This window comes from Pinus tabuliformis, chromosome 9 (assembly GCF_031772625.1).
Source record: "Pinus tabuliformis cultivar Carrire ecotype Pingquan chromosome 9, CPIR1, whole genome shotgun sequence".
NCBI classification, from domain to species: domain Eukaryota; kingdom Viridiplantae; phylum Streptophyta; class Pinopsida; order Pinales; family Pinaceae; genus Pinus; species Pinus tabuliformis.
This window is the reverse complement of record NC_142307.1, coordinates 223,839,026-223,854,333: the sequence shown is the minus strand read 5'-3', so window position 1 is coordinate 223,854,333 and position 15,308 is coordinate 223,839,026. Positions and strand designations below refer to the sequence as shown.

The window sequence follows — 15,308 nt, the reverse complement described above, 5'->3', positions numbered from 1 at the left end:
GAATGGGAAATTGACAGCGGACTCAGAAAATAGAGCATTAGTCCCACAGTCATGAATGAACTACATTAGCAAGATCTGGTACAAATGACTCATAAATCCCATGGTGGATTGTATACAAGTAGCATTTGGCAAAATCGCAGTAACCCCACTACAGTGATACAATGTTAACAAATACAATACAATGTGAAATAAACCACCAATAGGCTTTAACCCCTATTAGAATGGGAAATTGCAAGCAGAATAAGGAAATACTGCAGTAATCCCACAATCATGAACTGGTGATCAATCATAAACTAAATGGCAACACTACAACATACAAAATACAAAATCACAAAAGACATACTTATTACAAGCAGACAATGAATGATTGCTTCACTCCAATGTAGTGCAATAACCCTGTAGCATCACTAGTTGCTCTGCATATGAGACACTACACAAACCTCGACACAATTAATGGACCATGCATAAATTTAATTGCATCATTCAACACACCCCACAATCAACTATTTACCTGGTTTGTAGCTACAGAAGACCATCATGCTGTCACCTGAGTTCGTGGGCATCAAAAGTTAATCGATTTACACACCGTAGCAAAGACAAAGGACAATAACAACAACAACAAGTGACAATCATCGCATGAGAGACCAGATTCCGAAACCAAACCGCAGAAGAATGACAGAATGAGACCAAGAACTTACTGTGTGAAAAGAATTCGAGCAAGCGCACCTCTAGAGCCAAGACAGACTCGTGCCACAGGAGAAGTCCATTGGCAACTACACAAACAAGTTTGGAAGGCCGACATTCACTTACAGCCATACCCAAAGAAAAACCAGAGATTTCCATATGTGTCGGAGCAAAAACCATACGTTGTGACAAATAAACCCTTGCAGAGTCGCCCAACAAAACAGAACCATCGCGAATGACCGGAAGGCAAAAACGTTTTGGGCAAATACAAAACGAAGGGAACCAGACCCGAGGATCATAGGTGAGCATTTATTAATGCATTTAATTATTCCCAGTTTCCAAAAAATATATATGTTATCCATATTACATACAACCACCGAAACAACAACCAAACACACCACATCATAAAGCCCGAAACAAGTGTAAAGCCGAGGCTACGTGGAAGCGTGGGCTGGGTCACATCAGAGTTCTTATAGTAAGAAATTTCATTTTAGAGTAAGTGTTTTGTAAGTGAATCTTTTCTGTGTCGGTGCTTAAAGTTGATCTTGTTTTCTCGTTACAGTTTTTAATCAATAACGTAGTTTTTTAAAAGTTAATTTAATTTTATTTATTTAGAAAATAATTAGGTGTAGTGAGATATAATTTTTAACAATCTAAATTTACTTTTAAATATTTAAGAAACTAGTGTATTAGGAGTTCTTGTAATAGGAAATTTCATTTCAGAGTAAAAGCTAGTGTTTTGTAACTGAAATTTTCCTAAATTAGTGTTTAAATTTTTTGTGTTGGTCATGTTTTTTAGTTATAATATTATACTTTCCACAAGCATGCTATTAAGCATTTAGTTTTTTGTTTCACTAGCTATTTTTTAGGTTCTTAAAGTTGTCAAATTTTTCTATTATTTAGGTTCTAAAAGTTCATCTATCATGTCAATTTTTTTAGGTTCTCAAAGTTCATATATCATGTCAAATTTTTCTGTTATTTAGGTTCTTAAAATTCATATATCATGTCAATTTTTTCAATCTTTAAATTTTCAATTTTATAGACTTGTCCATTGAACAATTTTTTGAAAACAATTTGAGAAAATGTTTTATTTGAAAAAGTTGAACATGATTGTTTAATTCATATTTCAATTTCCTTTTTCCATATACAAAGAGTAAAATATATCAAATGTTTTTGATTTGAAGGAGTTTGATCTTTCATATTAACATTCAAAGTGTGAGCATTTAGTAAAAGACTCATTAAAGTTTTTAACAAATTGCCCACCAATGAGAAAATCCAAACTAAGATGTGACTAATTTGAGATTGTTCATCAATTTTTTGAAAGTTTAAAGTTCTTCTAGAAAAAAAATTGAAGTAGATAATCAATATCTATTTTATTTAAGAAGATTTTAAAATTATATTATTCTTTTCATATTAATTTAGTTGATATTTAGTTAAAAAAATTATTTGTTTTTATTCAATTTTTGGTCTAAAGAAATTGGCAATTAGGTTTGGTTGGTACTAGTTCGAAACCTTATATCTATACATTATTATATATTATATCACAAATTAGAGAATAAAGCACATTTTAGAAAATTATACATTCATGTTGTGTAGTCAATTGAACTTCATGGACATGTGGGGTTCTTAAAACATACTCAAGAATTTGTTTCATTTTTAAAAATTTATATGGCTAATTGTCTTATGCCAAATCATTGTTTTTCACTTCAATTTAATTATATTTAAATTAAGAGGCAGGTACTAGCTACTACATAGCACTTGTTTATATACACAATATACAATATATCAGTTCTATGAAAATTATAAATTTTTTATATATACACTATTAAAATGTTTTAATTAAAAATAAGATATATATATATATATATATATATATATATATATATATATATATATATATATATATATATATGAGTTTAAATGACACAGGTTAATTTAAGGTGAGTACTTAAGAACATATGTATTTTAAGATACTATAAGGAATAATTTTGTTTCCCTTTTAATTGTTTTTGTTTCTTATTTTTAAATATTTGTTTATACAATAAACAATTTTATATTTTTAATTACTTTATTTTATAGCTTAAGTGGGTCTAATGGTTAATATTATGTGTTTCCTCTTAAGAGATCACAGATTCGAAACCAGAGGGGCTAGAGTATGTATTCCTTCGTAGAATTAGTAGTGAAATCATTGCACAGAGGTTGATCCTTTGTCTCACAAACAAGGGGGTCTCATACACCAATTTGATGTCTGGCCATCAAGGTTGGAATTTGGATTTCTTTTAACCCGTCATATAATGGAATTTGGATTTCTCTTAACTAGAATTGCGTGGAGGTGGGTCTCTTGTCCCACAAACGAGGGGGTCTCATACACCAATTTGATGTTTGGCATCAAGGTTGGAATTTGGATTTCTCTTAACCCGTCATATAATGGAATTTGGATTTCTCTTAACTCGACATACAATATTTTTTTTATGTTTTGGGTCCTGATGCCATCAAGAAATGTTATGTTTAAAATTTTTCCCTTCAAAAGTGATGTTCTCATAATAAATTAACCCCTCACCAATAAAATTTCAATTAAAAATTTAACCTTTAATAACATAATTATGCTAAAAAATTTCACATATATATCACAACAAACAAAATTAAGATAATAGACAAATGACTTATTAAATATTGAATCTTGGTTTGAAATTGCATTGAACACTCACAATAAAATCTTTGGAACCTGAAACCAAATGTCTTTGACTTTGACATGCCATTGCATTTGTATATATGACATGTTGGGTTGTGTTATATTCTTTCCACGACTAGCCCACGCTGTTAACCGGGGGGTTAGAGGGGGGGGGGGGTGGAGCACCCCCTTCGTTGCACCGATTCTATAGCAGGGGGTGTCACAGGGGGTTTGAGTTGTACTCGTAACCCTACTTTATGGGGTCCGAGGCAACGCCCAGGAAAATTTTGGTTTTGGACCCTATGTTCGGTTGGGCGGACCCACCTATGGTTTTGTGCGTGATTTTCGCACATGGTTTTGGACGCGATGGTTTTCAGTCCATGGTATTGGATGCTTCGGCATGTATAAAAATGTATTGTAAAATTGAAAGGAACATAATGAAAAATCAAGCTAGTAGTCCCGATTTTGGGATCTAGGGGAAAATCTCTGTGTTTATGTCTTTTATGTGTTATGCTCTCGCATTGTTTATTTTCTGTGTTTTAGAATTCGTATGCAGGTAATATCTGTACAGAGTTAAAACCTACATTTGGTATCAGAGTTGTTTTGGCTTCAAGGGGACGCCTTTGTTGCTGAGGGGTTTTGCTCGGGCCTGTGGTAGACCCTATTCAGTGGGAGATCTGTGAGATCAATTATGGTGGTGAAAGAAGATAGCGAGCAATGGAAATATAGAGATTGAGAAATTTAATGGTCAAAGTTTTGAGATGTGGAAACTCAAGATGGCGGATTTGTTGGTGGATAAAGATCAAGGGATCGCGGTAGATCCGGGAACTAAACCAACAGGAGTGTCCGATGAAGAATGGAAGAAGTTGGATCGGAAGGCAAAGAGCACAATACGATTGTGTGTCTCAGATTCAGTATTGCTAAATGTATCAGGGGAAGCTACGATGAAGGCTTTTTGGGACAAGTTAGGGACTTTGTTCAATCTAAGTCTCTAGTGAATAAACTGTTCCTACGGAAAAAGTTGTATAACCTGAGGATGAAAGATTGAGACTCAGTGACAAAGCATCTGAACGCATTTAATACTGTGGTAAGTCAGTTAGCGTCTGTTGATATTAAAATTTCAGATGAAGATAAGTGCATCATCTTGTTGTGTTTTCTACCAGATTCGTGGGATAGTCTGGTTATTGCAATAGGTAGTAATGCAACTACCTTGAAGTTTGATGAAATAGTCTCATCCTTGTTGATGGAGGAGATGAGACAAAAAAAATGCGAAGAGCCAGAATAGTGATGCCTTGTCTATATGAGGATGGTCCCAAAACATAAAAAAAAAATAAGTCATCGAGTGGGAGATCTAAATCTAAAGGGAGGTCTAAATCTCCAAGAAAACCTATAAAGGTGGTGTGTTGGAAATGCGGAAAGGAAGGGCACTACAAAGGGGACTGTAAATCTAAGGCTCCTGATAAAGGAAAGGGATCTGATGATGCTCCTTCTGCAGAGGTGAAAACCACCTCAGATGAAGGTGGGGATGTGTACTTGGCTTCTTCAAGTACACATGTAGATCATGAGGCATGGTTGATTGACTCAGGTGCATCCTCCTTTCACTTCACTCCCCACAAAGAGTGGTTTTGCGAGTATGAGAAATACGATGGTGGCGATGTCTTCTTGGGGGATGACAGGAAGGCTAGAATAATTGGTCGTGGAAAAGTAAAGTTGAAGCCGCAAGGTGGAAGGGTTAGAACACTTCCGGGTGTTCTACATATTCCTGCACTAGCCAGAAATCTGATTTCTGTTAGCAAGATAGATGATGCAGGGGTAAAAATAGTGTTCGAGAAGGATACCTGCAAGATGGTTCAAGGAGCACTAGTATTGATGTGGGGAGTTTGGATTGTAACTCCGTACAAGCTACAAGGTAGCACTGTGGTTGATGGGTGCAACAATTCTGTGGTTCCTGAAAGTGGAGCAGAAAATCTAGTGGTCTCTGGAGAGAAGACCATGTTGTGGCATCAAAGGCTTGGACATATTGGAGATAAGGGCATTCGAATACTTCATGGTAAAGGTATGGTAGAAGGTATGAGTGATAGCTCTCTGGATTTTGATTTCTGTGAAAATTGTGTATACGGGAAGTAGAGTTGGGTGAGTTTCCCCTCTAGTGGTAAGAGGACGAAACAGATATTATACCTTATGCACAGTGATGTGTATGGACCTATGAGGGTTCCATCACTGAGTAAGTTTGTGTATTATGTATCATTTATAGATGACTTCTCAAGGAATACATGGATATATTTCCTTAAGAAGAAATCTGAAGCCTTTGACAGTTTTAAAGAATTTAAGGCTCTCGTGGAAAATCAGACAGAGAAGAAGATAAAGGAGCTAAGGACAGATAATGGTGGAGAGTTTTGCAGCAAGGAATTTGAAGAATTTTGTAAGAAATGCGGTATAGCATGACAGAAGACTACTCTATATACACCTCAGCAAAATGGAGTTGCAAAAAGAATGAATAAGACGTTGATGGAAAGGGCAAGAAGCATGCTCAGTGGTACCGAGTTAGGATAGGAATTCTGGGCAGAGGCAGTGGATACTGCATGTTACCTGGTCAACAAGTCACCTTCATCAGCGTTGGAGGATAAGACTCCATAAGAGGTATGGACTGGTAAGAAACCCTCTCTTTCACATCTGAGGGTATTTGGATGTGATGCATATGTACATGTTCCAAAGGAGAAACGAACCAAGTTGGATAGTAAATCTGAAAAGTGCATCTTTATTGGGTATAAGGATGGTTTAAAGGGTTATAAGCTTTGGAAGGTTGTGTACAGCCGAGATGTGGTGTTCAGAGAGGTGAAAGATGTTATTAAACATGAATTCCAACCAAAGGAAGATGATAAGATAGAGTTTGAGATAAAGGAGGAAGAATCAGACTCTACAGCAGAGGAGGAATGAGAAGAGGAAGAGCCACAAACTCCGGCTATGAGAAGATCAGTTCAAGAAACAAGGCAGTCAGAAAAGTATAGTCCATCTGCTTTTTGTTAAAAAATTTCTTTATCTATTACTGACGATGATCCCAGAACTATGAAGGAAGCAATAGATTCAGAAGATGGAAAACTCTGGAAAGAGGCCATGGTTGATAAAATGGCATCTTTGCACGAAAATGAAGCTTGGGATCTGGTGGAGTTCCCGGCTGGAAGGAAACCCATTGGCAGCAAATGGGTGTTCAAGAAGAAGACAAATGCAGAAGGAAAGGTGGAGAAATACAAAGCTCGGTTGGTAGCAAAAGGTTATTTCCAAGTGTCGAGAATTGATTTTGGGGATATTTTTTTCTCATGTTGCCAAGGTAGCTTCTATTAGATTACTTTTATCTGTTGTTGCTGCTTTTGATTTTGAGGTAGAATGGATGGATGTGAAGACAACATTTCTTCACGGGGATCTAGAAGAGGAAATATACATGAAGCAACCTTAAGGCTTTATGGTGAAGGGTAAGAAAGAACGGGTATGCAAGTTAAAGAAGTCTCTGTATGGGTTAAAACAGTCACCAAGGATGTGGTATCAAAAATTTGATACATTTATATGGGGACTTGGCTTCACTAGAAGCAAAGTGGATCACTGTGTGTATTTTAAATTAATTGGTGACCGTGTTATTTATTTGGTCTTTTATGTGGATGATATGTTGCTAGTTGGAAATGACAAAGAAATTATCCAGGATTGAAGACCCAATTTGTTGTAGCTCTGACCCAATTGTTGTAGCTCTGACCCAAGAATATTATAGATCTGATATAAAAATGTAAAACAATGCAAAGAAACCCATAAATGATATGAAATGATTCTTTATTAATCAAACCCTTAAGGTAGGGCAACACCATACATTCACTCCTTGAGGAAGGAGAATACTCCACAAGCCATATGCTTGTTCATACAAGAATACTTCTCTTCATCTCTCTCCATATGGAGTCTCTAGCCTCTATATAGGCCTCATACATACAATACCATGGGTCATTACCATGGTTCCCTCATACCATCAACTAATACCATGGGCCCATTACATTATTATTAACTACTTGTGGTCCCTTATATGACATGGGTTAACCACCTTATTTATTACTATGGCCCATCCCATTATTACATTATTACCTTGGGTACCACCCTTGGTACCCCATATTATCCCCCCTAGGTATATAACATTCCACCCCCCTAAGCATGTTTCGTCCCCGAAACATGGGAAGAACACAAATAATAAGATCTACTCAAAAGAGTAGTCCACTGGTACCATGCACGTGCATCTAGCCATCCAAGAGAAAGGTGAACCCTCGATCTCGCTGGTGCCTCGCTCGCTTGAGATGGAAGTTGACTGCGATAGCTCTTCTGTGTGGAAGTGTAGTAGGTGGATCTTTGTTCCTCTCGATCTGTCCTGCGGGGTTTGTTGTCCATGTGGCTAATTGGTTGCCATCTTGATTGTTGTCTTGCTGGGTGATGTGGGTGATGATATGTTGAAGTTCTAACCCACGATGGCTTTTTCTTTACTTCACCTTGCTGTGGTGCCTCTTGTGGTTTCTTCTTTTTCAATATGACTTCAACCATTGAATCGTCCTCAGATGTATCAGCACCTGTAACCTTTTCTGCTTCAGCCTCTGTTTGTGTTTGATTGTCGACCATCAATTTCTCATCATCTGATATGTCAGTCCCTGTAACATCTTGTGCGTCAACCTCCGTGGACTCTACCTGTTTATGGATGGAAATATCTTGTAATGTAATTTTCTTCTTTTTATACCATAGCTTCAAGAATTTCTTCTGCACATTAATATTGATAGTACCCACAGATTCCATCCAAGGATATCCCAAAACAACATCGATATTATCCATCTCTGAAGCATGAAAATCACCGTGAAACACATACTTATTCATAGAAAGCTTCAAATCCTTATAGATTTGAACATCCTTATCATCATCCTGTGTATGTGCAATTTGTTTTGCTGGGACTTGCAATTTTTTTGCCAAATTGACATTTATGAGATTTTTCTTGCAACTTGGATTTATAGACACAATGATTTTCTCTTTCTGAATCAATCCATGAACCTGCAATAAGGAGATACCAGCATAAAATAACCCTTTAGGTTCCTTGGTTTCCTTCTTTCCCGTAAAAATAAAATCTTTGCTAGGTTGTGTGTCTGTCTGTGTGAGCTTATCCACAAGATTAGCTTTTCGGTCAAAGCGGTCCATAAGAGCTTTAGTGAATTTGTCCCAAGTCAAGGGCCAACGATAGCGACGTTGATGCCCTTGCCACCATTGCAATCTTTCATTGTCCAAGTACATTGTTCCCAAATTCAGCTGAGTCTCATCATCCATGATGTAATTAAATCTAAAAAATTTCTCCATTTGTGCTAGCCATTTGGCTGGATGAGAGCCATCAAATGGATATAAGTCATTCAAATTCAGATCTCGGCCCGCCATCACAAAAATTGGCGAAAATTTGAAATGGTCACAGTTTCGTCAATATTGCTCAGAATCCTTATTATGACCTATTTTCAGAAATGGAACAATCATTCTGCATCTGCCCATGTGATAGAAATCTTGATCGAGGCACTAGAATTCCAGATCTGCGCTGCTACTCTCCCGTCGTCACCCAAAATTTCTGCAAAAAGAACTGATTTTAAATCAACGATATCTCCCTCATCTGGACTCCGATTCGACTGATTTTTTTTTTGAAGTTGGGTATTTTTTCCCAAAGAATCTATATATGAAATTATATTTTGCAGATCTTATACCAGGACGTCTATATCTGTGCCGCAAAATCGCTGCCCTGAAAATTGTCTACAACCCCACTGATTTTTAGATCAGTGATATCTCCTTCATCCGGACTCCGATTCAACTGATTTTTTTTTGAATTCGACTATTTTTGCACAAAGAATCCATATCTGTAATTATATTTTACAGATCTTGCACCCAAACGTACATATCTGACCTACAAAGTCGCCGCCCCTGAAACCCTGCAAAAAAAAAAAAAAAAAAAAAATCTCCACTATTTGCCCAAGAAAGTGCTCTGATACCAATTGTTGTAGCTCTGACCCAATTGTTGTAGCTCTGACCCAAGAATATTATAGATCTGATATAAAAATGTAAAACAATGCAAAGAAACCCATAAATGATATGAAATGATTCTTTATTAATCAAACCCTTAAGGTAGGGCAACACCATACATTCACTCCTTGAGGAAGGAGAATACTCCACAAGCCATATGCTTGTTCATACAAGAATACTTCTCTTCATCTCTCTCCATGTGGAGTCTCTAGCCTCTATATAGGCCTCATACATACAATACCATGGGTCATTACCATGGTTCCCTCATACCATCAACTAATACCATGGGTCATTACCATGGTTCCCTCATACCATCAACTAATACCATGGGCCCATTACATTATTATTAACTACTTGTGGTCCCTTATATGACATGGGTTAACCTCCTTATTTATTACTATCGTCCATCCCATTATTACATTATTACCTTGGGTACCACCCTTGGTACCCGATATTATCCCCCCTAGGTATATAACACAATTGTCCTCCAAATTCGACTTGAAAGATCTTGGTGCTGCAAACTATATTTTGGGCATGGAAATTAAAATAGATCGTACAAAGAGGAAGCTCTAGTTAAACCAAAGAAAGTATGTCGAGACAATACTGCAGAGGTTTAATATGCAGGATAGTAAACCGGTGAAGGTTCCTATTCATGTAGGTGTGAGGTTATCTGTTGAACAGTGTCTCAAGACTCAAGAAGAGGAAGAGGACATGTCCCGTGTTCCATATGCAAGTGCAGTTGGTAGCCTGATGTATGAAATGGTCTGTACTAGACCAAACATTGCACATGCAGTGGGAGTATTGAGCAGGTTTATGTCAAAACTAGGGAAGGAGCACTAGACAGCAGTGAAGTAGGTTTTTAGGTATTTGCGTGGCACTATTGATTATGGTTTATGCTACCAAGGAAGACCAGGATTGGACAGAGTGTTGGATATTCATGGCTTTGTTGATGCAGACTGGGCTGGAGATTTGGATCAGAGAAGATCTACAAGTGGGTATGTGATTAACCTATTTGGAGGTGTAGTCAGTTGGATGAGTAAGAAACAATCTATAGTGGCACTATCAACTACAAAGGTAGAATACATTGCAGCCATTCATGCAAGAAAGGAAGTAGTTTGGTTGCATAGATTGTGTTCATGTATGAGGTTAATACAGGAAGCTATAAGGATAGACTGTGACAGCCAAAGTGCAATTTTCTTGGCAAAGAACCCTGCATTTCATTCAAAGACAAAGCGCATTGATGTTCAGTATTACTTTGTGAGGGATATGATAAAAGACAAAAAGGTGTTGATGGTAAAGGTGGACACTTTGGAGAATATTGCAGATGCATTGACAAAATCTGTGAGCTCTGAGAAGTTCTCTTGGTGTAGAGAAACAATGGGTGTTTCAGGGCTGGAAAAATGTCTAAGCTCTCTTGTCGCCCCCTGTGGAAAGAAAACAACAAGTGGGAGAATGTTGGGTTGTGTTATATTCTTTCCACGACTAGCCCACGTAGTTAACCGGGGGGTTAGAGGGGGGGCAAAGCACCCCCTTCGTTGCGTCGATTGTGTAGCGGGGGTGGGGGATCACAGGGGGTTTGAGGTGTACTCGTAACCCCACTTCATGGGGTCCGCGGTAGACCCACCTATGGTTTTTTGCATGATTTTCGCACATGGTTTTGGACGTGATGGTTTTCGGTCCATGGTATTGGATGCTTCGGCATGTATAAATATGTATTGTAATATTGAAAGAAACATAATGAAAAATCAAGTTGGTAGTCCCAGTTTTGGGATCCAAGGGAAAATCTCTGTGTGTTATGTGTTTTGTGTGTTATGCTCTCGCATTGTTTATTTTCTGTGTTTTAGAATTCATATGCAGGTAATTTCTGTATGGGGTTAAAACCTACATGACATATGACTAAGAAGATCTTATGAGATATATAAGATGACTAACAAAGTAAAACTATTCATTGTTATCAATAAAAACTCAAAAGTAGATTAATTAATATGGTTTATGTTATGGTCTACATAATCTAATATATACTATTGGATATAAAGATAAAATATACATTTTACTATAAATATTTTTGCATTGCTTTGGATCGTAAGATACACTAATATTAATAAGATTGAATGCATATTATATAAACCTTTTAAAAATTAAAAAAACTAAACTTATAATAAATTGACCATACGAATATTAATAAAATTGAATGCATAGTATCTAAACCTTTTAAAAAACAAAAAACTAAACTTTTAATAAATTGACCTTGTGGATCTCCTAACATCATGTCATAGGATTATGTTATGCTTTTCTCCTTCATTATTACATTCTCACACAACATTGAAGCTTGAACATGTATGAAGTACTAAAGGAAAATTAAAACAATAATTTGGTCGGTGCTTTATTTTACTCTACTCCAATGTGCCTCATATCCCTAACATGTTTTCCTCCATAAAATATCTTAACCTACCTTGTTAGATATGTTTGTGTTATGCACCAATGTGTAGCTATGTTTAGTACAATTCAAAATCCATTTTCTAAATAAAATAATTTAATGGGACCTTATGCAATGCTCCTTGTATAAAGATACATCAATTCAATGGTCTATTTAGAGCACACTAGAGCAATGGTATGTTTAGTGCACATTGCACAACAATCATTTTAAAACTTATTATACTAGACATTGTATCACTTGAATCAATGTAGCTATTTTATTTAGTGCATTAACATTTTTTATTATCAAATGTTAGCCTAATGTACTGTGCATGGCATTGTACAAATGGGTGCCTCTTCCTTTTAAATTTTCATTTTAGCAAAATTTAGGTTTTGTATTAACCCTAAAACTAGCATGTTTGGTAACACAATGTACATGTGTGTTGTACTTAATAACAAGCATCAGGAAAATTATATGTTTGCCTTACCATGTTGCATCTTTTTCAATGTATGTATTTTACAAAAATTGAGCGTGGGAGGATGTATAACTATCAAGAGAGAGAGGGGTGTTATGAAAATGTAATTGTCGATACTTTAAAAGTTTATGTGCTCGAAAAACACTCTACTAAAATCTTTTCCATGTCTATTCACCTCCACTAAAAAGAGAACAAGAACAAGTGTGTTTGTTAAAAGTTTTATTAATTGGTGTTTTCTTTCTAGTGCTTCCTTCTTTGTTGGGGGGCATTCTCTTACTTAGCTTCTATATCATGAGCTCAAGGTGTCATGAGAGCCATTAATCTTAGCTTCTATATCATGAGCTCAAGGTGTCATGAGAGCCATTAATATTATTACCCTTTCATAGGTCTTATGGAGATGGTGCCTGAGCCAAACTTGTGATTTTTATGATGGAAAGTAGGTATATATGCTTTTGTCTCTTAATATTTGATGTAGTTTAATTGTTCTATATTTTGGTCTTTTTGTCAAAATTTGATGATAAAATTCTTTGAAAAAAAAATATTTTTCCATTATTTATATTTTGTTTTGAATGCATAAATGGACTGAATGTCCAAAGAAACCTTTAGAGCACTTAAATTGTGTGGAATATATAACTAAAACTTACAATCCAACAAATCCATTATCCACAAAATTTACTAAAAAAAAATCAAAACATTAGATAATTAAACTACACTTTTACATTTTAACATCATCCTAGATTTCACAAAACCCTTTATCCACATACAAAGGTATAAAATTATATATTTTGTAAAAAAAGAAGAGGAAAGAAAATTACTAACTAATATATTGAGATTCCATCTAAAAGTAAATGTGAAAAAATAATGTACTTGTTTTTTCCAAGTTTGTGTGAAGTTTAGTGCTTTGATATATGAATGCCAATATACTTTTTTTTATGGGTTAATGAAAAAAATTAAATTGTATATGAATGATTATTTTTTAATCATTAATGTTTAATTAATTTAAAATACAAATAAATTTATTTTCATAACTAATAATAATTTAAATATGAGAAACTCACAAATTTAGGATCGATACAGTTATATTAGTAAATATGATTGATATATGTTTATCATTATTTTTTATCTTTTACAATTAATGGGTTGATTCACATGGTGTTATTTGTTATTTGATAATTTGTGTGGTGAATTCATCATTGTATTAGGTAAAGGTAAAAGGATACATATTGATAACCCGAATAAGAGATAACTAGAATATATCAATATATTTCATTTATGACCATTAGATAAAGATTTAGATTAAAATATAAATAAACATAAGAATCTTCCCTAAAAATTACCTATCAACATAAATAAAAACAACGTTTATAAAAGATCTCAACAATTTTCATAACAAAAAAATTAAATTAATATATTGTATAGTAAAAGTAAGTTTTATTATACACAACCACATTCAAATTTCTTTTATTGTTATTTTAACAATGTAATTAAAGACTATTATTATTTCAGATGTAACTAAAGACAAATTAATTGAATTATTCAATTTGCACAAAGAAAACAAGTCAAATTTTGTTATCTTTTAGAAAAACAATTTACTACAACTATCACGTTATTATTTTTTTAAACCATTCCAATTGACTCACTCATCGTTTTTGTAATTTTTTATATAATCACCACATTTCTTATATCCCATAAATAACGTTATTACTTTCTTATTCTTTTATCTCCATATTAAACTCAAAACATATTCAAACCAAAAAATATATAAAATAATTAAACAAACTAAATCACCCACCCAACCACATATATTTATACATTATATTTACTTCCGCATTAATCCTCAATCATTATACCAGAGGATCAAAGTTTATGATGGGTCATTATCACTGGTCTAATTCTCAAGAAAATAAAAGTACTAAATTATATATATTTACAAAATCTTGATATGAAATTAGAGATAATTTTTTATAGTGATTAAAAGTTTCTGGAAATTTATAATCACTTCAATTATTTAAAAAAAAAAATATTAATAAAGTGGAAGATTAAAGTCGTCTCTCAAGTTTCTTACCACTTCGTTGATCAAGTTTGCAACGCTTCAGCAGCTTTTGAAAATCAGGTGGGAATTGGAAGTAAAAAGATGTTTCATTTACCATGATGATTGCCTGGAATATCTCGTGGGACCACTGCCTACAAGGATGCCATGTACGGATACATATCATGTCTTCCATGCCATGTCATTCAGAAAAAACAATATGCTGGCAAATAAAATTTACGATACCATTCATGCCACGTGGAAATGATAGTTATGAATAATATTTGACTTTTTGACGACGACGGCTTACTAACCCTGTTCCTCATTTTTGTGATGGATTGAGATGTCAATTTGCCAACAACCCAGACAGAAGATGCCAACAACCGCGGGAGGGTGGAATTTCATCTGATAGGCAAAGTACTTTTACAGAAGAGTTTTTGGTGTTGTGTTTTGTTTTGTTGTTTTTTTTTTTTTTTAATTTGGATTATTTTTTGATTTGTATATGTTATTTTTGTACAGCGGTCATGCTAATCTTCTCTGTATCGTTTTAATTTTATCGAATTGTCTCGGTACTAATAATGTTTTCTAAAAAATATTGACCTTCAAAAATAAGTTTGCCACTGTTCCAAACTCATAAATAGAAACGGGCAGTGAAAAGCCAAACTCATAAACACAAACACGCAGTGAAAATTTGTAAATTTAAATAGTTCAAATTGATTTATGATTGGCAAAATGGCCTTCAAATTTTATCATTGTTAATTTTTAAATTAAATAATAATAATAATAATAATATATACTTTAAATTAAATTAAAATAGATATTAAAATATTTGATTTATAATTGATTTTGAAATTTTTAATTAACATATTTTTTAAAAAATTATATTCCTGAGCCTAAATGTTAAGATTATGAAATCCTACGGGTTGATATGAAAAGAACAAATTCGTACCCTACACATGAAAACAAG

General features: G+C 34.5%; 1 non-coding gene across 1 annotated transcript; it reads right to left on the bottom strand.

The window, feature by feature from the left end:
- Positions 1-14,814: 14,814 nt before the first annotated feature.
- Positions 14,815-14,920, bottom strand: LOC149147975 (U6 spliceosomal RNA). Its single transcript, XR_016263861.1, has one exon. It is a non-coding gene; the product is annotated as a U6 spliceosomal RNA (small nuclear RNA).
- Positions 14,921-15,308: the final 388 nt, after the last annotated feature.